Raw genomic sequence first — 21,287 nt, 5'->3', positions numbered from 1 at the left:
TTAGGTGAGGTAACACATGTTCTTTCGTATACAAATCCTGTCTTCTAATTTTTACTGCTGTGTATTTATGTGGGAGGAGTATGTAGATGCCAAGAAACCAGGAAGAGAACCATGAACATAGCACGGGGGGTGGGGGTGGGGGGTTAAGGGAACAGTCTGTGAGGGTAACAGAACATACATTACATGAAACGGAAGGGGAGAATAGTGAAGACAGAAGGGTACACGCAGGGGTGGGGAGAGAGGAGACAGAGAAGGCAGGGAACAGTTTACTAAAACTTAGTATGTAACAAAATGACGTAAAGAAAGCTGCAGCTTTGCATGCTAATTAAAAAATCAAGTGGAAGTCAGTGACGTTTCAGAAGTCTAGCTTTCTCTATAAAAAGTAACCTTATAAATACATGTTGTAAAATCAACGAGCTGTGATATGTGTAGCATTATGTTGACGTAAGAAGCAAAGAGAGAAGGTGAAGTCCCATATGGCAGAGGGTCTGTTGGAAGCACATCTGTGATTAGGTGGGGAAAGAAGATGGGGTGGTGGGTAGGGGAGCGGCAAAGAGGTGAGAGGAAGGGGGGGTAAACCAGAGAGGAGCAGAGATGAGAGAACAGAACCGGGCCCGGGGCGGGGCGGGGGAGGGGGGAGGGAGGGCAGGGTGCGCCCTGTGGAACTCTGGAGGATCCAGAAGAGGTCAATAGAGGAGCAACAGTCCACAGAGGTCAAAACCAGTGGGGGGTCGGGCAAGGAAACACCTGCCCGCAGGAGGAAGATGAAGAGCCAGACCAGGCCTCTGAGGCTGCCAGTCAGGAGCCTGCTGCTGGGCTTGGGAAAGTTGCTCAGTTCAGGAAGAAGAGCAGCTGGACTCCAGCGGTCTGTCTTAGCCAGTGTTCTTTTGCTGTGAAGAGACACCATGACCACAGCAACTCTTTTATTCTTTTCTTTTTTTTCTTAAGAAATATTTTATTCGTTTTACATACCAACCACAGATCCGCTCTCATCCCTCCTCCCGCTCCCCACCAGCCTTCCCCTCCAACCCACCCCCATCCCCTCCTCTGAAAGGGTAAGGCTTCCCTTTTGCTGACTGGGAAGTCAGCAAAGCCTAGTACATTCAGTTGAGGCAGGTCCAAGCCCCTCCCTCCTGCATTAAGGCTGTGCAAGGTGTCCCACCAGAGGTAATGGGCTCTAAAGAGCTAGTTCATGCACCAGGGATAGATCCTGATTCCACTGCCAGGGCCCCTTAAATAGACCAAGCTACATAACTGTCTCCTGGATGCAGAGGGCCTAGTCCGGTCCCATGCAGGCTCCACAGCTGTAGTCTAAAGTTCGTGAGTTTCCGCTAACTTGGTTCAGTTGTCTCCGTAGATTTCCCCATCATGATCCTGATGCCCCTTGCTCATAGAATTCCTCTTCCCTCTCTTCGACTGGACTCCAGGAGCTTGGTCTAGTGCTTGGCTGTGGATCCCTGCATCTGCTTCCATCAGTTGCTGGATGAAGGCTCTATGATGACAGTTAAGGTATTCAGCAATCTGAATGCCAGAGTAGACCAACTCAGGCACGCTCTCCACTATTGCTAGTAGTCTAAGGTGGGGTCATCCTTGTGGATTCCTGGGAACTTCCCTAGTACCAGGTTTCTCCCTATTCCCGTAGTGTCTCCCTCTATCATGATATCTTTTTCACTGCTCTCACACTCCGTTCCTGTTCCAGCTCAATCATCCATCCCATTCCCTTATGTTCTCGTCCCCCATCCCTTACCCTCTTTTGCCCCCGCCTCCGTGCCCCCAGTTTACTTATGAGATCTCATCTATTTCCCCTTTCCAGAGTGATCCATTCATCCTTCTTTGGGTCCTCCTTATTAGCTGGCTTCTCTGGAGCTGTAGGTTGTAGTCTGGTTATCCTTTGCTTTATATCTAGTATCCACTTATGAGTAAGTACATACCATGTTTGTCCTTCTGAGTCTGGGTCACCTCATTCAGGATGATTTTTTTCTATATCCTTTGCCTGCAAATTTCATGATGTCTTTTTTTTCTGCTGTTGTGTATATGTACCACATTTTCTTTATCCATTCTTTGGTTGAGGGACATGTAGGTTATTTCCAGGTTCTGGCTATTATGAATAATGCTACTATGAACATAGTTAAGCATGTGTCCTTGTGGTATGATTGGGCATCCCTAGGGTATATGCCCAAGAGTGGTATCATTGGGTCTTGAGGTAGATTGATTCCCAGTTTTCTGAGAAGTCGCCATACTAATTTCCAAAGTGGCTGTACAAGTTTGCACTCAATTCTTATAAAAGAAAGCATTTAATTGGGACTGGCTTACAGTTCAGAGGTTTAGTCCATTGTCATCATGGCAGGAAGCATGGCAGCATGCAGGCAGACATGTTACTGGAGAAGTTGCTGAGAGTTCTACATCTGGATCCCCAGGTAGGAGAGAGAGAGAGAGAGAGAGAGAGAGAGAGAGAGAGAGAGAGAGAGAGAGAGAGAGAGAGAGAGAGAGAGAAGAAGAAGAAGAAGAAGAAGAAGAAGAAGAAGAAGAAGAAGAAGAAGAAGAAGAAGAAGAAGAAGAAGAAGAAGAAACCACTGGGCCTGACTGGCCTTTTGAAACCTCAAAGTCCACCCCCAATGACACACTTCCTCCAAAAAGACCATACCTACTCCAACATCCCTCCCAGGTAGTGCCACTCCCTGATGACTAAGCGTTCAGACATCTGAGCCTGTGGGGCCATTCTTATCCAAACCACCTCAGGTGGTAGAGTAGAAATGTAGGTGATGGTACAGTGAATGTCAGAGTGTTTAGTCACGGGCTCTTCTACTTTCTGCCTTCTAGAAATTCCCATTGAAGCCCACTTTCTCTATTCCATTGTACAGAGCATTTTACTTCCTCACAGTGGAAGGCACGTTGAAAAGCCGATGCCCACCAAACACAGTGACAGAGTCTCACCATGGAATCCTAGCCCGTAGAGCATATTGTTACTGCAATGCATTTCATTACTCTATTAGCACATGCTATGAAATATGACTTTATGAACAATTGCTGCTATGAACTCATATAGCCAACCCATTGATGGAGGAATTTGGAGCTATGGAGTAGTTTTCAGAGAAGAAACGGAGGTGAGTAAAGGTGAAATTCCAGATTCTATAGCATGTGTGAAACAAAATGATCCATTTCAGAGAATGGCTATAATGGCCCTCCACAAATACACTGCCTTTTAAGACAGACCACTCCGCATGTAACAGTTAAGAATACATTAAAGCCGGGAAATTAACGTCAGATCAAAACCTCTTAACACAACATCGACTGTTTCATTCAGAGACCAGCGGGAGCCTTTTCCCCAAACCTCTTCTTTGTAGTTAATGGTTTGAAGCCCCATGCTAATTTCAGTAAATGCAAGGAATGATTATAGTCAGCACTTAGCACATGGGAAAATGAATGATTTAAGACAGAGACCATATGTATAATTTTAAAGAAAATCTAGTCCCTGTAGAATTTATCACCCAACAAAGATCAGGGGATTGAGAAGGATGGAAAAGCCTGATACCAAAGACCCAGAAACAGGGGGATTTTATGTGGAGAAAAGATAAATCAATTAAAGCAGGAGCCCTGCTGTTTATTGTGATAAATCATATTATTAGAACCCTGCTTAACAAGAGATTCAATTGAAAACACGAAGGAGGCATAAATAAATCAGGATCTTAATTGACTGCTTCTGCTTCTGGATGCAAGAAGACAATGCCACACCTCACAGCTGTGCCTGCAAAGCTAAAAACAAATGCTCTGCCAGAAAGAGTCCCAGGATGGGATGCTTAGGAGCATGGCCCCGGAGTGTTTCCATGGAGGAAGGATATGAGCAAGCTGAGCTTTGCTCAGAATGAGTTCTAATGATTCCCACCAACTGCAAAACGAGGGAGCTGCCGAAACTCATCAAGCCAGCTCCACATGTTTTCCTCGAGCTCATCTACCAGACATTTAATGGTGCTGGCAAGCAAGTAGCTCTCGTGCTTGGCACTGAAGACTTTGTATGGAAAGAGAGGCTGCTGGGTAGTTTATTCTTCCTGCTTTCCCTATTTGCTTGAGATTTTGATCAGAACTAAGCATCATGCAGTGTTTGCAAACCTAATTACGGGAGTATTCCTTCTGAATGGTTTTTCAGTGCTTGCTCTTAGTTTGAGGTATTCGTCTGACCTTGGGAGCACAAACATGGACTCTGGTTACCTAGGCCAAATTCTAGGTGTGATATTAAACAGCTACATGATTGCATGTAAGAGAAACCAGTTCTGTGCCTCAGTTTCTCATCTGAAAATGGAGACCATCTTAGCTTCTACTTCACAGAGCATCAGAAGGGCTAGCGCTCAATGCCTGGCACTGTGTACATTCATGAATGTTATCTCGGTAAACTTACTTTGATAGTGTAAAACTTGCAGCATCAGAGCAACTAATATTCACTATTTTTAGTGTTTATCACTTACAAGACACTGTCAGAAGCATCACGTGTGATCAAAAGGTAAGTTTGGTATGTGCTATATTCTATTTCTCCTTCCTTGTGAGAACTGCTCCTTCCCCATGGCCCCTTGCTAGCCATGCAACATCTGTTTATTTGGATTGAAACACATATATACACTGCTAAGGGGCCAAGATCCCAAGACTAGATAGGTCACAGGTCTAGAGAAAAACCAAGTACTATTATTCTGCTAAAGGAACATAGTAATAAAATGGCCTCTAATGACACTCTACTCTACCCATAGATCAATGCTTCACTAACCTCACATCTGAGATGCTCCCTTTTGCAGTAGATGGGAACTAACACAGAGACCCACAACTGGATAATGAGCAGAGAGCGAAAGGCTTTGGAGCACTCAACCCTAAATGGGATATCTTTATTAAACTGCTTTCCCCTTGAGGCTCAGGGATCTATGTGGAAGAAGAGGTAGAAAAATTATGAGGGTCAGAAGTGGTGGATGACTCCAAATAAACAGCATCATCCAGACACAATATTATTGATACACATACATATATTGTATGAAAATATTTAATAAAATTAATTAATTAAAGAAGATAAGTTTGGCCAAATGATCCTGCAGAAGACAATTTCAGAAAAAAGAGTTTGTTGAGGCTGTTGGCAGCTTTCAAACCTCATTATATTTAATAAAGTTCATTATCAAAGAAGAGCAATGTAGGTCATTGAAAAAATGCAATGTGGAAATCTTCAAATTTGGAATCATTCAAATTTACCAATTACTCAAATTAGGAATTACTCAGATTTACCAACAATAAAATGGATAAGGAATTGGGTCTTGTACAACAATAACATATTGTAGTGCTATGAAAATGGCAACCACAGCACTCAATGGCTCAAATAAATGATAAAGGTATAAGATTGATCATAAGAAGCTAGATTATATGTGTGTGTGTGTGTGTGTGTGTGTGTGTGTGTGTGTGTGTGTACTCCACTTATATAAAATTCAAAATGCCAGCATTTATGGATGCCCAAAAGCTGTCATAAAAGTGAAGATTATGACTATGGTGGTACAGTGAGGCTGCTGTTGGGAAGGGATGTGTGTATGAATATGGGATCGTCCTGCCAATCTGCCAATCATGTCTTGGTCTGCAGAGTGGATATTTTAAAGTGTTTATTCATATTCTTGATAATTTATAATGATCTATATTTATGTTATATCACTTTCCTTTTTGTGTATTATAGTTTGCCAAAAGGCCATAAACTCATGCCAGGTGTGGATTAGAAAGTGTCGACAAATGCCAACAATAATTTGGTGAGTGAAGGTTTTCAGAACTCTGCATGGCCATGTGTCCCACTGCAGCTGTTGTCTGCATGTGTCCTTCCTAGACTCTATCCCCTTTAACATCTCAAGTCCCAACATCTCTTAGTCACCAAAGGTTGATGGATAACTATGAACAAATGCAAGTCACTGCACTAAGGATGTTTTCACAGAGCCCGTAATGATTTGGTTTTGCTTAGGAGTAGGAACTGAAACCCAGATGGTAAAACACTGGGGAGATGCTCTTTGTGAGAAGAGATTGAGAGCCTGCCTCTCTTCTATTTCTGACTCTAGGAGTACTCACTAAGCTTTTAGCAGAGATGGGTAAAAGTCCTAGATAATAATAGACCAGGGAAAGTCCATTCCCACGTCCCAGATAAAACGGCTCATAGAAACAGTATTCCATTAATCTAGTTGCAAGATTTACAATGTGAAAAGCTTTTTCTTGCCTGCACCTAATGATGTGGAAAACCCCTGCCCTCTCAAAGCTGACCTCTTCAAGAAATCATTTAAGTGTATAAATATAAGAGAAGAAAGTTAAACAAAGTTCATAAAATAAGAGAGGAAAACTATCTTTTTATGAACTTTATTTGGTCCAATCTCTCTTCTCCATGGCAACCAAGAAGAATGATCAACCTGGGGACCTTAAGATGGATCAGGAACTCTCAAGCTCACATAAACTTGCAGTTGCACAAACTTACACCCCAATGCTCTGAAAATCCAAAGACATAGCAGTCCATTGAAGCTGATTTTATTTTTATCACAAGATTATTAGAAAAGTTGTCTGCCACCTGTCACTGGAAACTCATATCCCAGGACCAAGACCCACCAGATTTTCCTAAATCACAGATGTCTCATCTTATAAAGACTATGAACCAGGCAATTGCCAAATTCTGTGTATTAGTTAAAACGAACTTCTGTGCAAAAAGTGAAGTCTGCTGTTAGCATAGACAAGCTTCAACTTGACTTTGTGTCTCATATCTATCTTTTAATGTTTCCATGGACTTCTGTATTTGTCCATTTTGATTTTGTAATTTGAATTTCTCAGAACATAGGAAAGTAACTACCCTGTTTCTGAATCCAAGTACCTTAATTAATCAAGTCTTTAACTCTACCTCAGAATTTCCCAAACAACTGGCATACTATACATCCAGTGGCTTAGCAGAGCCACCAAGATTTGCCACTAGCTCATGAAAAGCCTGTCATTTTCCCCAAACTATCTACCCCCTTTCTCTGTCCCCTTCTCTGTCTTGATCAGTGTCACCAGGTTACAGAGGCTGAGCTTCAGGGCTCACCCTGTTTCTCTCTGCAAAGTTCTTTCCAGTTGTCAACAGTTCATATCATTTTCATCTCCCAAGAATCTCTTGACCCCTTTCCATGTTGCCCCTGACAAGCTTTGGTCACTCACTCCATCTCATCCCACCAAACACACAATACTCCCGACTCCCATGCTTTCGGCTAGTCACACTCACCCCCATTGATGCCACTGCTGGAATCTCCAACACTCATATTTGATTCTGTCACTGCTTGGCTCAGAAAATTCTAATCAGTGGGTCCCCACTGCCTATAAGAAGAACAAAATTCTTCATATGACTTATAAATAACCTTTTATAATTGAACATCAAAGCCTTTGTCTCTCTTCTCCTTACACATTGGTGGCACCTCAAAAAAGCCAAATTCTCTTATTTCCCAATTTACACACACACTGACTCCTCTGCATGTTAGTCGGTCAGGGATAGTTCTGCCTGTTCTCAAGATCCAGCACAAGTCTTGCCTCATGTCTTTCTTGATATCCAAGGAAACTTGGGCATTTTCTCCATTACATCTATAGGAGAAATCACAGTGATGTTTTGAAATTGCTTCCTAATAGATCTACTTAGATATCAACCCCCTTACTTCAAGTTCTGTGTATCCCAGGTCCTGGTATAGAATTAATTCAGTTAAATAAATTCCTGAGGAATGGTAGATGGAAGGATGTTATTTGATAGGCCAGATGTCAGCTGTAAGGACTGCATTTTTAAAGCAATAGACAAAAGCAGAGCTCAGTAAAGTGTGGCCTATTGGCCAAATCTGGCTCTTAGCCTGTTTTTGTAAGTAGCATTTTATTGGAAAACAATCATATTTATTAGCTTACATGTTGTTTAGGCTGCCTTTGTAGATTTGGCAGAAAACATACAACTTATAAGGTCTAAAATTTCTATCCATCCTGTATAGAAAAAAGTTCTCTGACTCCATGGATATACAACCATGGGCCAGAGTCAGGGACTTCAGAGTCTCTTACTAAAGCACAATATCCATAATAACAAGATTTATCTTCTAAGGATTTCCTTCCTCATTTACTGCTCCCCTCAAAAACCAGCACACCCCACTTCTGCCACCTAAATGTGTGTCACCCTTGAAACTCTGTATAGTCTATTCAGATCTGTTTAGATTTAGGCAATGACTAAGCACAGAGACTATTAATTGCCCCCCTGGTTTATACTGTTCTCCTTTCTCTTTAACTAACAAGCTCTCTGACCAGCTTCTCTTGCAGCTAGGTGCCGCCATTTGCTGCTGTCCACATATGTAAACAGTGGTGTGCACGATTCAGTTTCTCCTCATACAAGAAGACTCTGTCTCTTGCTTCCTCTTCCCTTTCTCACTGGGTTGGATCATGAAGGGCTTGGGCCAACTTTGACCACCCAGACTATACCAATGCCAGTAGAACAAGAAAGAGAAGCACAGGCAGTGCCGCTAACTTCATAGAGCATGGCTACCCTCCTAGATTCCCTTCAATCCAATGTTCCATCCATTTCATAGGATTTTGGACACCATTAAGGCAACAAACTAGTAAGTAACTGTTTCACTCCTGCCCTCTCCATCCCTCACTTTTCCTTTAGTATTCAGGTTTCTACCCCCAGAACCAGACTTCAGCTGATTTTGAGTTAGCAAATGGCACAGATGTTTCATAGCTTTACTTTCAACAATGTTCTCTTAACTCAATTCCTTCTTAAATTCTTTTTCTGTTTCTTAAAGTCTTTATCTGTTTTATATCTCTGGCCTTTCCTGTCTTATATAAAAATGAAATGATGATGAAGTTTTTAGCCCTTCTAATGTTGCCATTGTTCTCACTTTGAAAATCATTTCCCTATTTTTTCCAAGAAGGAACTGAACAGAGGAGAACAGATGCTGCACAGAAGATATGAGAGGAGAAGCAGAGTTGGAATAAGGGACTTTGGGTTATACATACAGCTATTGATTCTGGCAACTTTATAATGGGATGGTAGGAATTGGGAACCTGGAATGAGGGGCTGGAGAAATGGCTTGGCAGTTAAGGGTACTTGTTCTTGCAGAAGATCTGGATTGGATTCCCAGCACCCATATGGCAGCTTAAAACTGTTGGTAATTCCAGCTGCAGGAGATTCAACATTCTCTTCGAAGTGTCCACAGGTACCAGGTACATATGCGGAGCACAGACATGCATACAAACCAAAACTAATACACATCAAATAAAAAAAAATGCTTTAAATTCTAAAAACGAATCTGGAATGTGATGGGTGGAATGAGTGACATTTGATTACTAACTTTAAAGGCCCCTGAGCACTGGATGAGTGGGAAAATATTCAGGAGGCAGAAAAATAGATTGGATCGGATAGTTTGGGCTAAAGATCAGGTCAGTTAGGAACTGAGGAAACCCTGATCTCCTGTGATGTAGCTGTAAGAGAAAGTAGGAGGGATTAGTTACAAGGTAAAGAAGGGAAGAAACCCATGGCAGGCAGAATACAAGTGTTCCAGAATGGTCTCCCTTTCTAACAAGAATACTTTCCTCCATATTTGGTCTTTTACATTTCTTGGTATTGTAGAGGATGCACAGAATTTAAAGAAGGGAATGAAATAAGTGAATATATTTCTAGGGAACAGCACAGTAAAATATATGCAAATGAAATCACAAGTATGCAAATGAGAGAACCTGGATGAAATGCCACTTCTTAAATAAAATGGTTACCACTCTTTCCAAAGGCCATGTCAGGAGCCTGCTGATGAGTCTCGTCCTCCGCTAACATGAACAGCTTCAGACCTGGGCTACTTTAATGAACAGTTTCCCTTCAGCTTCTTTTCCTCTTTCTACAGTCTCCATCCAAGTTCTGCATGGCTTCCAGCCTCTGTGATTATTAAGTAAATCTAATGAAGCAAAAGCCTCTCTCCCTCTAACTAGCATGATGCGAAGTATCAGTCATCTTTTGTCCTTCTGCAAGCTTTGTTCGTGAGCCTCTGTGGAACTGAGGTTGAGATCATCACAAGCAAAACAAAAAGAAACTCAGATTTCAGTTCCTCCTACTTGTGAACAAAAACGCTGTGGGTTCAGTGCAGAGGGTGCAGACAGTGCACTGGAAGAATTAGCTCTATGTTCCAACCACATGCAGTTCAAGTATCTCCATAATCTGGATGTCAAAGGGTCCAGGGGAAAAAAAGCCCAAATACTATAAACAATCTCAGACTTCTCTCAAATATCTAAGAACATGCAGAGCTCTCTATGTGTTGTGGGAGCGAAGGTAAACTTTGCAGTCCTTTCCAATGTCTCTGTCAAGCACATGCAGGGATTCACACTTTGGCACAAAGCTGTCATCTACAATGCCCACTCAAAAAATACACAATCAAGTTACCAAAATAACCACATAAACACACACACACACACATACACACATACACACACACACACACACACACACACACACACCATGTTTTAAATAAGGTGCTGTCTTGAGTTAGGTTGCATGCATAACTATCGTTGACCACATGCAGTCACATATATATTATGGCATTCATGTCACAGGTTGGGCATGCCTTGATGAACAGCTGAAGACCAGACTCGCTCTTTTTCTCCCTCCCACAGATTCTCACCCACACTCAGCTCTTCCTTCCCACTAGCAACCCTCTTACTTGGAAACACTCCCTTCCTGTCTATTCTAGAACCTACCCGTTATTTCTATTCTCCATTCCAGCTGGAGCCAGGAAGGAGTCTCTTGATCTCTCAGCACTGACTATTCGTAATCTATTTTTAACCTTCTCCCAAATCTTCATTTCAATATCTATAAATTGTGGATGCCACCTGTTTACTCCACGGGATTGTCTAACAACCACATATCACATGTACATAAAAGCATTTTCAAAAGCGTTAAAACATCTCAAGTGGCGAGTCATCATTATTTTTAGACCTGGAATTTTCTTCACTCTTAAGAGCCTTTCCCTCCCAGGAAGGAAAGCCTCTGACTTCTCCCCGGCACATGTCTGTGGGAGGAGGCTTCTGACTGAACTAAGCCTTCTTCAGGCAGGGTTCCCCCTTTCCTTCTTTTCAGAGCTCAGAGTTTGGGAAGTGCAGTCCAGACACATTAACCCTCTTTTCCACCCATGTGTGTCCCGCCACATCACTCTCCACAAAACTACTGTGCTCTTTGGAGAACATAATGGGTAGAAAGCTAACCTAACTCTGTGTCAACGCCCCACATGCTGGCCAAGATCACAGTGTGTGAAGCGCAACACTAGAGTCCAATCCTTGTTCTACACTCCCGGAGCCACATTGTCTCCTTCCCTTTCAGACTTCTTGAGTTTGTGTCTAGGTTTTACACTGGATTTGTTGCATGTAAATCCCAGCTAACTTAACCATTCTAGATTCCATTTTTTTCATCCATTTTAAGGTGATAGTAACACAGGCCTTTTAGGGTTGTTGTGACGGTTCATTTACATACTTATAATTATTGCTACTTAGCAGAATATAAATGGCACCACTGCTTTTCATTTTACTTAATATACCATTGTCCCGTCTCTCCTTTGTGTGTGTGTTCTTGGGACAGGCTCACCTGTACACTGCTCCCAGAAGCACCTGCATGTGAGAACCTACCACTTGTTGATGCCATCCCAGAGGTCTGGCTGGACTTCCTCTCTTTGAGAGCCCAGATACATCTCAGATGTGGCAGACTCATAATGGAACGCATCTACACCCTCCCCAAAGCCATTTCATCTCTATTTCCCTTAGATCAGTGATGGACAGGCACTTAAGTCATGAACCCGACTTTTTTCTTTCATCCCTATAATTTCCTAATTTCACTCTGAAATGTAATCAGTCACTTCATTTTTACTCTCTCAGAGGTGTTCAAAGTCACTGCTGGTTCTGTGCCCTTTTAAAAAAAAATCAGCTATTTTGTTCATTTTGGATTGTGGTACTAATTTTGATTTTTTTGTTTGTTTTGTTTTGTTTTTCTTGAGACAGGGTTTCTCTGTGTAGCCCTGGCTATCCTGGAACTCACTCTGTAGACCAGGCTGGCCTTGAACTCAGAGATCTGCCTGCCTCTGCCTCCCAAGTGCTGGAACTAAAGGCATGTGCCACCACACTCTGCTCTAATCCTTGTTCTTTTCTCACCTCTTATATCTTGTATCTGAGAAGAACACCTCACTCCCTTACCCTAGTTCTCATCTTGCTATCGAGTCCTATCCTCATGCTACTTCCTATAGTAGCCTGTAGCAATTACATTTAATTGAATTTAAATAAATACAGACCTTGTCTTGGGATGGATGCCTCCATGGCTCCCCAAGCTCTGCAACCCTATATTGCCCTTATCCACTTCCACCAGCAATAGAGTCAGTTCTTTAAAATGTGCCCACTTGCACACCCATGCCTTTGCAAACATGACCAGTGATTTTTTTGGCTATCCTTCAGTAACCTGGGATGACTGGAAACTGGCTGTACTTGCAAATAGTGAAATGTTTATGCCTTCACTGATAAAAACTAAAATTTCAACTAGATTTTATTAAAATACCTCAGAATTTATTACACATCTCTGCAGTCTTCCATATAATACATTCATAACTGAAAATGTTCTGGATGGCTCAGCTTCATCATTCTAAGCACTGGTTACAGCTTGGCCAGGATCCAGTGGTGTCATCCTCGGGAGCTACTGAGATTTGTAAGTTGATACTAGAATTGTCTTTCCCCCCAAAAAAATATATGTTGAAAGTTTCATCCCCAAATGATTTTAGGGAATGGGAATTTGGAGGGGACTGACTAAGTTATAAGGGCTCTGCTCACATAAATGGGATTAATGCTCTCACGATATAAGCCTAAGGGAATGTGTTCTCTTCCTTCTACCGCAGAAAGGCATAGAAGCAACCATCAAGGGTCTAGAAGGCAGAGCTCCACCAGCACTCAGACCTGCTGTTGTCTTTATTCTTATACATGCTGCCCTGTAGATCTTGGGGTAACGTGTTTCTGTTATTCATAAGCTGTCTGTTATTTTTGTTTTTTGACAGCTGGACTATACTAGGATAGCGTTCTGTTAGAAGTCCATGATGACATATAACCCACGCTTTTCCTTGCTGTGCTATAGTCTGCTCCCTTGTTATCTCTACTCTGCTGTGGCTGGTTCTGTGGCTGTTCAGCCCTAAGGCTGGGTCTCACTCTATGTCCTTGTCCCTGTCACTCTAACCCTAACGCTGCTGTCTGCCACTCTCTCCACTTATGGATACTGAGAGTGCTTAATGATTTCTACCTTAGGCAGAGGCTGACTACACTCTCTTCTGCTCAGCCAGCTTGCTCACCCATTTTATTATTCAATCTTTGTTTCTCTGTCTTCTCTTCTACCTTAACTGCTGAGCTTGACGTGGTTCTGGTTGGCTTGGGGCCACCGAATGGATATCTCATCATGTCCATGCAGTCTGTAGGATGTCCTTCAAGTTACGTCTGCTATGGTACTCATCCACAGGAAAATTGTGGGTGGAGTTAAAGAAGAATTCTAACCCAGGGCATCTGAGGACTGAACTTAATCCTCACCCTTTATCCTTCTGCTCCTTAGAAAATGCCAAGCCTAAAGTTTTGAGTGGGGTGGGATAAAATAACAAGTGCCGTTGGAGTCTAAGATTCTCAAAGATCATCCTGAATCTCTGAGTCTTTCATATTCTTGAGTAAATTAGCTACTTCTCTGTTGCTGTCCATAAACACCATGACCAAGGCAACTCATTTGGGGAAGAGTTTATTTGAACTTACAGTTCCTGTGGAATAGGAGTGTGTCATGGTGGGAGAGAATGGCAGCAGGCAGGCATGGGGCCAGAGCAGGAAGCAGGGAGACCACACTCTCAACCACAAGGAAGCAGAGAGAACAAACTGAAAGTAGGGGAAGGATATAGACTCTCAGAGCCAGCCCCCCAATACATGCTTCTTCCGGGAAGTCACCCCACCTAAGCCTCCCCAAACAGTGTTACCCACCGGGGACTGAGAGCTCAATTGCCTGAGCCTGGGGGGGGGGCAGGGGGGGGGCTGTCCGTGCTCAAACCACTGCACTGAGCAAACTCACTCCAAGCTCTTTGGGTTTTCCCTTAGAACTGGGGGAAGCAGAAACTTGAACTTCCGATTGCCCTTGAGATCTAAGTCTGAGTGTATTAAAGAGATCCACTGTGTGAAATGTTACTTTTTATTAGGATAACTTACAATTTTAAAATACAGATAATTCACTCTACCGAATGAAACATGTGAACATGAATAGATTTTTAAAATCTAATAGGCTTTCTTAAGCAACAAGCCTGACGCAGAAAATGCCCAGGGAAAGATCTTGAAATAGAACTGTTCCTAGTGATAAAGATATTTAAGAAAAAAAAACTGGGAGAATGTAATCCCAGTGTTCTATAGGCTGAGGCAAGAAGACCATGATTTCAAGGTCAGAAAGGGCTACATAGTAAGGTCCTGTCAAAAGAGACAGAAAAGGGGCTCTGGAAGTGTTTACTGAGTAACTGGGCCCAGATCCTGGAAGCCCTCATAAACCCAGCATGCAATACGAGCATCTGCAACCCCAGCTCCCCTGTGAAGAAATGGAAGGCAGAGAGATTTCCCAGAAGCTCCTGGGCCAGGTAGCTTGGCATATGTAGCAGAAAACCAGAGAAGAGACTCTTTGAAACAAAATGAAAGGCAAGGGCTGACATCCACAGGCATGCATTGGCATGCAAGCTTCTTCATTCACACCCTCACACACACACACACACACACACACACACACACACACACACACACACATACACTGAAGAGATCGGGTTGGGTTGGTGGGTGGAGGCACCTACAGGGACTCAACAGGCTGAAGGAAGGGCTGCTGCGGGAGAGCCACCTCCCTTGGTGACATGGACATGGTGAGCTGGGAGCCTCACACAAGACAGGGTCTCACTGTCTTATGCGTCTGTAAGGGAATCTGGTCTAGAATGTTTCTGAAAAGTCCAAAGTAAAATAGACCCATAAAAGTGGATTCAAGTAGATGAAAATATACACAAAGAACAATTTCCGTATAAAAACAAAGAGAACAGCAACAAAACTCTGGGATTTTCTAACCTCCCAGTGCTCTGGGTCACCTTCTTCAAGCCAGTAACTGGGGTGAACTTGGCAATGGGTTCAGCTTTCTACCTCTCAGGTCTTCTGGGATGAAACATGAAAGCCAGTGACTTAGCTGTCTCCCAGGTCCCAGCACACCATCTCCCGGGTCCCAGCACACCATCTCCCAGGTCCCAACACACCATCTCCCAGGCCCCAGCACACCATCTCCCAGGCCCCAGCACACCATCTCCCAGGCCCCAGCACACCATCTCCCAGGCCCCAGCACACACCATCTCTTAGGTCCCAACACACCATCTCCCAGGCCCCAGCACACACCATCTCTTAGGTCCCAACACACCATCTCCCAGGCCCTAGCACACCATCTCCCAGGTCCCAGCACACACCATCTCTTAGGTACCCAGTGCTTTACACTGACCTGTCTGTCTCCCAGACTCAGCAGCTGCACTCAGGTCATTGTTCTGAAGCCTCCATGCCCTTCAAGGATCCAGATTCTGAAAGACCCATGAGCAAGAGTTTCATTAAACTACAGTTTCATTGCTTTGTGAAAGCAAGATTATTGACTATCTGAAACTCGTTTTTATTACCAACTTCGGGTATGACAACTTTGAAACTAAATGAGGGCTTATTTTTTTTTTATCAATAAAGGTAAATCATAACATGCGAAAAAATTTGAGTTGCCTGCATTATGAGTCTCCTCCCCTTATATAATTAGGCCACCTCCAAGGGCCAAAATAGAATGAAGGAGCTGGAGGGGTCACTCAGTGTGCCACTGACCTCTAAACAGGCCCACTCCATGCATCTTTGAAGACGCAACAGCTGCCCCAGAGCCAGTGGGCCGTGAATAATGTCCTCAGCCCTCAGCGCGAGTGGGATGTCAGGGGAGTGAGAGCCGCCCCGGGAAGGTGCTTTCTCAGCGAAGCTGACACACCAGTGTTGTCTTCTCGGGTGGCTAGCCAGCTCAGCCAGCCCCATCAGAGTTTATTACCCCTCTTTGAATCCCTTCCAACCGTTCCATGTCCTTGAGGTTAAAACGCTGAAAACGGCCCATCATATATATATATCTAACATTCCACCCAAAGTACCTTTAGGAATTTCTAATTCAGCAGAACTTAGGTAAGGTATCGCTGAATACGAAGAATTGCCATTCATCATCATCATCATCAGTCTGTTTTAAGAATTTCAATAATCATAAAATTGACTTATCACTTTTGAGACTAATAGTTTTATTACATAAAATAAATTATGAAAACAAATCAGCTTATTCAAGAGTATAAAAGTATATAAAGAGTATAAAAGGCAGTAGTATTAGGCCATCAGCCCAATGTACATTTTTATTGGTAGTATTTTACCTTTTGGAGGCAGGCTCCTCTTTGGGGAATCCACTGATTCTATAGAGTATACTTGACAAGAGGTCACATGAGCCTTCTCCTGTACCCTTCTTATCACACTCCTCCCCCCACCCACCATGCTACTCACTGCTCACAGCAGTCTGAAAATGAGACAGCATGGCCGAGCCTTAGAGAGGTTGACTTTGTGGAGTCAGTAAGCGAGTGTGATTTATGTTCCCACCGAGGGCACACTGTTCTGAAACAGATACATCTCTGGGATTCTGTGTCTCAGCACTCTGCCACCTCTTTGGAGGTATCGGTGAGATAAACCAAAGCCAGAGAACTCCAACTGGGATGTTAAGTCCTTTCCTTGGGAGCAGGAAAGAGCTTGTGTCTACATTTCATGTTTGAGATGTGTCTACAAACATGATAAAGGGATGCCCAAACAAAAGGCACATATTGCTGATTGACATACACACAAATGTATGCACATGTACATGGATTCATACACATGCATATAGGTGCATGTTTTCATAGTCATATTCACATCTGCCGTGTTCACACTGCTGACCTAGTATTTGGGGGATTAGCATCGGGAAGCCTTTCTCAAGCCTTCTTTCCTATGCCCCTTACATCCTGGTTACAGCAACGATTAACTTTCCAATGACAGTAAACAAGCCATTGACCATGCCGTTGCAGACCTCAGACGCTCTGCATTCTTTCCAATCCCTCATTCTGAACCTGGCTCGCTAGCTCCATCTAAAAGCTCCAGTGGCCTTTTACACACACACACACACACACACACACACACACACACACACACACACACACACAATTTGCAAACACCTCATGCATAAATGCCTGCACGCGTGCTTGACTAGATGCCATCGCTACTTCTTTGATGAGAGCATCCAGCGCCTTCTATTTAGTGAGCATCTGTCTGTCTAGTCCCTGCCACTCTGCCCTGAGAGCATCAGCCACAGCAGGAAAAAATGGTGTTTTTCTCTCTCTTTCTTCCTTCCTTCCTCCCTCCCTCCCTCCTTCCTTCCTTCCTCCCTCTTTTCAGTTTGTTCTCATTCATCAAATAGAGCCCAGAATACAGGTAAATAAAAACCGAGTGAGTGAAGGAACAGAATGAATGAGTGTGTTCTTGATCACGTCCTTATGGCTACCCTATGCATTTATGTCCTATGCAGCCCTCACCCTGAAATCTAAAGTCGAGGCTTGTGGGTGGAGGATTTAGTTGTTTCCTAAGCAACAGGCAATGGCATGGCTGAACCATCTGCATCCCACTTGAATAGGGAGAAATTACCTAAGTGGGCAGTTACTCTTTGCCCGGTGACTTTTGTTGCACTGTGTGGCTCATTTGATCAAGTCTAGACACATTATTTCATGTGCTGTGAAGTCCCAGTTCCTGTAACACAGCCCCCTCTAATCATTAGTCTTTCTGGCAGAATTTGATAGGGGTCATATAAAATCCCTTTCCTCGTCTGCTAATGGCAATTTGCAGACACTTACTATGAGCAATGTGCACTGCAAAAGACCAGCAAACTCCCCCGTTCTCATCCAGGCCTGTAACGTCAAAGCCCGGAACCCAGCCTGATACTTTCCTCAGTGATATGTGAGTCTTGTTTGTGGTTGGCTGCCTCATCAATTTTCATTTGGGAGTTGAAATGGACTCTGAGGCAGATATGGCATTAATTACGGGGAAATTGGTTGCAATATGCCTGAGGTAAAGCCCTTCTGATGGGAAGCTGAGATGGAAAGAAAGCCAAATTATAAAAGGGTGATTTACTGGAAAAGGGAAATGTGTGCATTACCATGAACGTTTAGCAAAAAAAAAAAAAAAAAAGGGGGGGGGGACCGATAAACCAGAAAGATGGTGGCGTGACTGAAAGAGAAAGATACCCGGGATCTCAAAAAAGATTTATTCTTACGCTTCGTGCATTGTATTTCCCCAGATGCATATGGCATTTTCTAAGAGTGTGCTTCAATTAAAAGGCAAGTGAGCATTAATAATGGTTGGCAGGGCCCCTGTTTCTTTCTAGATTGAAATATATTTCACTAAGAATGAACTAAGGAGTGTCTAGGGATGCCAAAGCTAAAATTCATTTTGCCAGCTATGGTATCTGCTGTTTTATCAATTTTCTTGTTATAATATCACATTGTTCCCCTAAAGATTTCAACTTTTTTCTTTGTTAATATCTCATTTTGTTATTGTTGTTGTTGTTGTTACTGAATCTTGACGAGGCAAAACACAGATGCAAAGTCAAGGCAGAAATGACAACCCTCGATTTAGGATGAGAAAAGTGAGATGAGAGAAGCCTGAGGGGTCCACTTTTAAAAAGCCGCACAGTTCTTTCCTCATCGAGGAAAAAAACCTCATGTGTGCTGGTGAGTGCCTGTAATTGTGGTGCTCCGGGAGCTGAGGCAGGAGGATGCTGATTTCAAAGCACCAGTCTGGGCTAAATATTGAGTGAAGGTCAGTCTGGGCTACACATGGAGATCCTGAATTTAAAAAAAATAAATAAAAAGGCGGCAGAGGAGGGGGCAACTGATAACACTCCTTCCCACTCTTACCGCAGTAAGGGTTGTGATGGGCTAACCTATACTCACTGGGAAGCAGAAAGTGGGTGGCTTTTATTTTGAAAACACAGTAGCGGAGACAGTGGGGAATCGTCGGGAGGGGAGCCAGCTTTGCCCCATCCCATCCCATCCCATCCCAGCTGCTTAGCAGCTGGGTAACTTCAGCCTTGGTTGCTATTGTCTTGAGAATTAAGTTTGATTTCTTCTTTAGAAGGAGTGCTATGACTACAGAACGTAGGTTCATGGAAGCTTCGGAATCCTAGAGAGGTTGCGGAGTCCTAGGACTAGCTGTCTTCAGGATGGGGTCCTGGGAGGCACCCAGTGTGCCTAGTTGGAAGATAAGGACTCTTGATGCTAGAACTCTGCACCTGATAGATACACTGCCAGTCAGGAGGGTGGAGGGCTGTGAGGGTGCCTCTGTGTAGCCTTGGCTGTCTTCAAACTCACCCTGTAGATCAGGCTGGCTTCAAACTCAAAGTTCCATCTGCCTCTGCTTCCTGAGTTCTGGGATTAAAGGTGGGGCCACCCTGCTGGGCAGTGTGAGTGTGAGTGTGAGTGTGTGTGTGTGTGTGTGTGTGTGTGTGTGTGTACATAAATGACTTGGAATGGATTACACATCTGCTAGGTATACGAACACTCAGAGCAAATTAAATATGATTGAGTGCAGCTCTAGAACGAAACTTGAATCACCTTCTACTATGGGGAATTACAACTAATGCTCACCGAAACTGTTATGTACACATTCAGCAGAAACTTAAACTATGCAAGTTTGGGCTGTCGACAATGCCATTTGGTCTTTCTCCTCTGTCACCCTTAGCATTCGACATTTGTCACTTGGTTGCAAGAGGTCTGTATCTCGCCTGTGAGGTCTTAGAAGCCTTAATGGACACTCTAGGTTGAAAGAAAGAAGGCTATCAAGGAGGAAGGGTGGTTCAAAAACAAAACAAGACAAAACAAAACAAAACAAAGAAGTCCATAAGCGAGTTCTAGAAGCTGTCACTTCATGTTTCCTTGGCCAGTGTTCTGTCACGTGCTCATGGTTCCGCTGTGTGCTGGTAGCTCTAGCATTTCTAGCTGGGAATATTGCCATACTGAGCTCAGTGGGTCCATTTATTAGCTGGAAAAGAGAAAGGAGAGATTGAAGGAAAGCAGCCAACCGAGCCTGCCACACATGCTTTCCCAGTATCTGCATTGGATGTGGATCTGTGTAAGAAAATATACATCTTGTTTAAAGTACGCCACGTAAATGAAAATAGGAAATTGCGATTTTTAAAGTAGGGAAGGCAGGTCTGCTTAATCAAAGAGCTAATAAAATAACTCTCTTCAATTGTATTTTAAACACAATTTGATTTGTATAATATTTTAAGATTACAAACATTTTTATCTCAAGGAAATGTCTATTTTTAATTTTTAGTTATTTACTTTTGATTATAACTACACAGATACATGGTGCCCCATGTGACAATTCCGTGCCTGTGCACAATATGTAATGATGGGATCAGGGCCATTAGCATGTCCTCCTCAGTAAACACTGAGCAGTTCCTGAGTGTAACCTTCCATTCTTCACTCTCAGTTTTTCAGATGATATATACCTCCCCCATACATATATATATATATATATATATATATATATATACATACATCTATACATACACACATATATACTTACATATATACATACACGTGCACACACATACACACTTAGACTCCCCCTGCTGTCTATAGAATATTAGAGCTTGTTTATTCTATTTAACTCTCCTTTGGTATCGGCTATCGACTCACATCCTAACACCACTTCTTGCCCTTCTTAACTTTCAGTAAATGAAGACACAAAGTTTTTATCTTTCTGAGTCTGGTTTATTTCACTAAATATGACACCTCCAGATACATTCCACTGCCATCAAGGATAGAATTTCATTGTTTTGGGGCTCTCTTGCTCTCTCTCTCTCTCTCTCTCTCTCTCTCTCTCTCTCTCTCTCTCTTTCACACACACACACACACACACACACACACACACACACACACACAGAGTATATTATATTTATCTATTTTTCTGTTGATACCCTCTTCCATTGTTTCCAAGTAAACATGAGGCAACAAGCATCTCTGTTTTAGACAGTGCCTCTCATGTAGCACTCGGTATTACACAACTTGCTATATAAACTAGATCGGCCTCAAACTCATAGAAGCTGCCTGCCTTTGCTTCCTGGGTACTGGGGTTAAAGGTGAGTTCCAAGTCCTACCTGCAAATGTCTCTTA

The 21,287-nt window shown here is 43.1% G+C and overlaps 1 long non-coding RNA gene across 1 annotated transcript in view; it reads right to left on the bottom strand.

Moving 5' to 3' along the window:
• Window positions 1–1,072: 1,072 nt before the first annotated feature.
• The window catches only part of LOC143267439 (uncharacterized), a 30,680-nt gene continuing 10,465 nt past the window's right edge, over window positions 1,073–21,287 (bottom strand). Inside the window, exons 2-3 of the long non-coding RNA XR_013042552.1 lie at window positions 15,530–15,605; window positions 1,073–1,492 (exon numbers count right to left, since the gene is read on the bottom strand). This is a non-coding gene — a long non-coding RNA (uncharacterized LOC143267439). The remainder of the gene's footprint in view (window positions 1,493–15,529; window positions 15,606–21,287) is intronic.

Source organism: Peromyscus maniculatus, chromosome 9, assembly GCF_049852395.1.
Source record: "Peromyscus maniculatus bairdii isolate BWxNUB_F1_BW_parent chromosome 9, HU_Pman_BW_mat_3.1, whole genome shotgun sequence".
Taxonomy (NCBI): Eukaryota; Metazoa; Chordata; class Mammalia; order Rodentia; family Cricetidae; genus Peromyscus; species Peromyscus maniculatus.
This window is presented reverse-complemented; position numbering and strand designations above follow the sequence as displayed.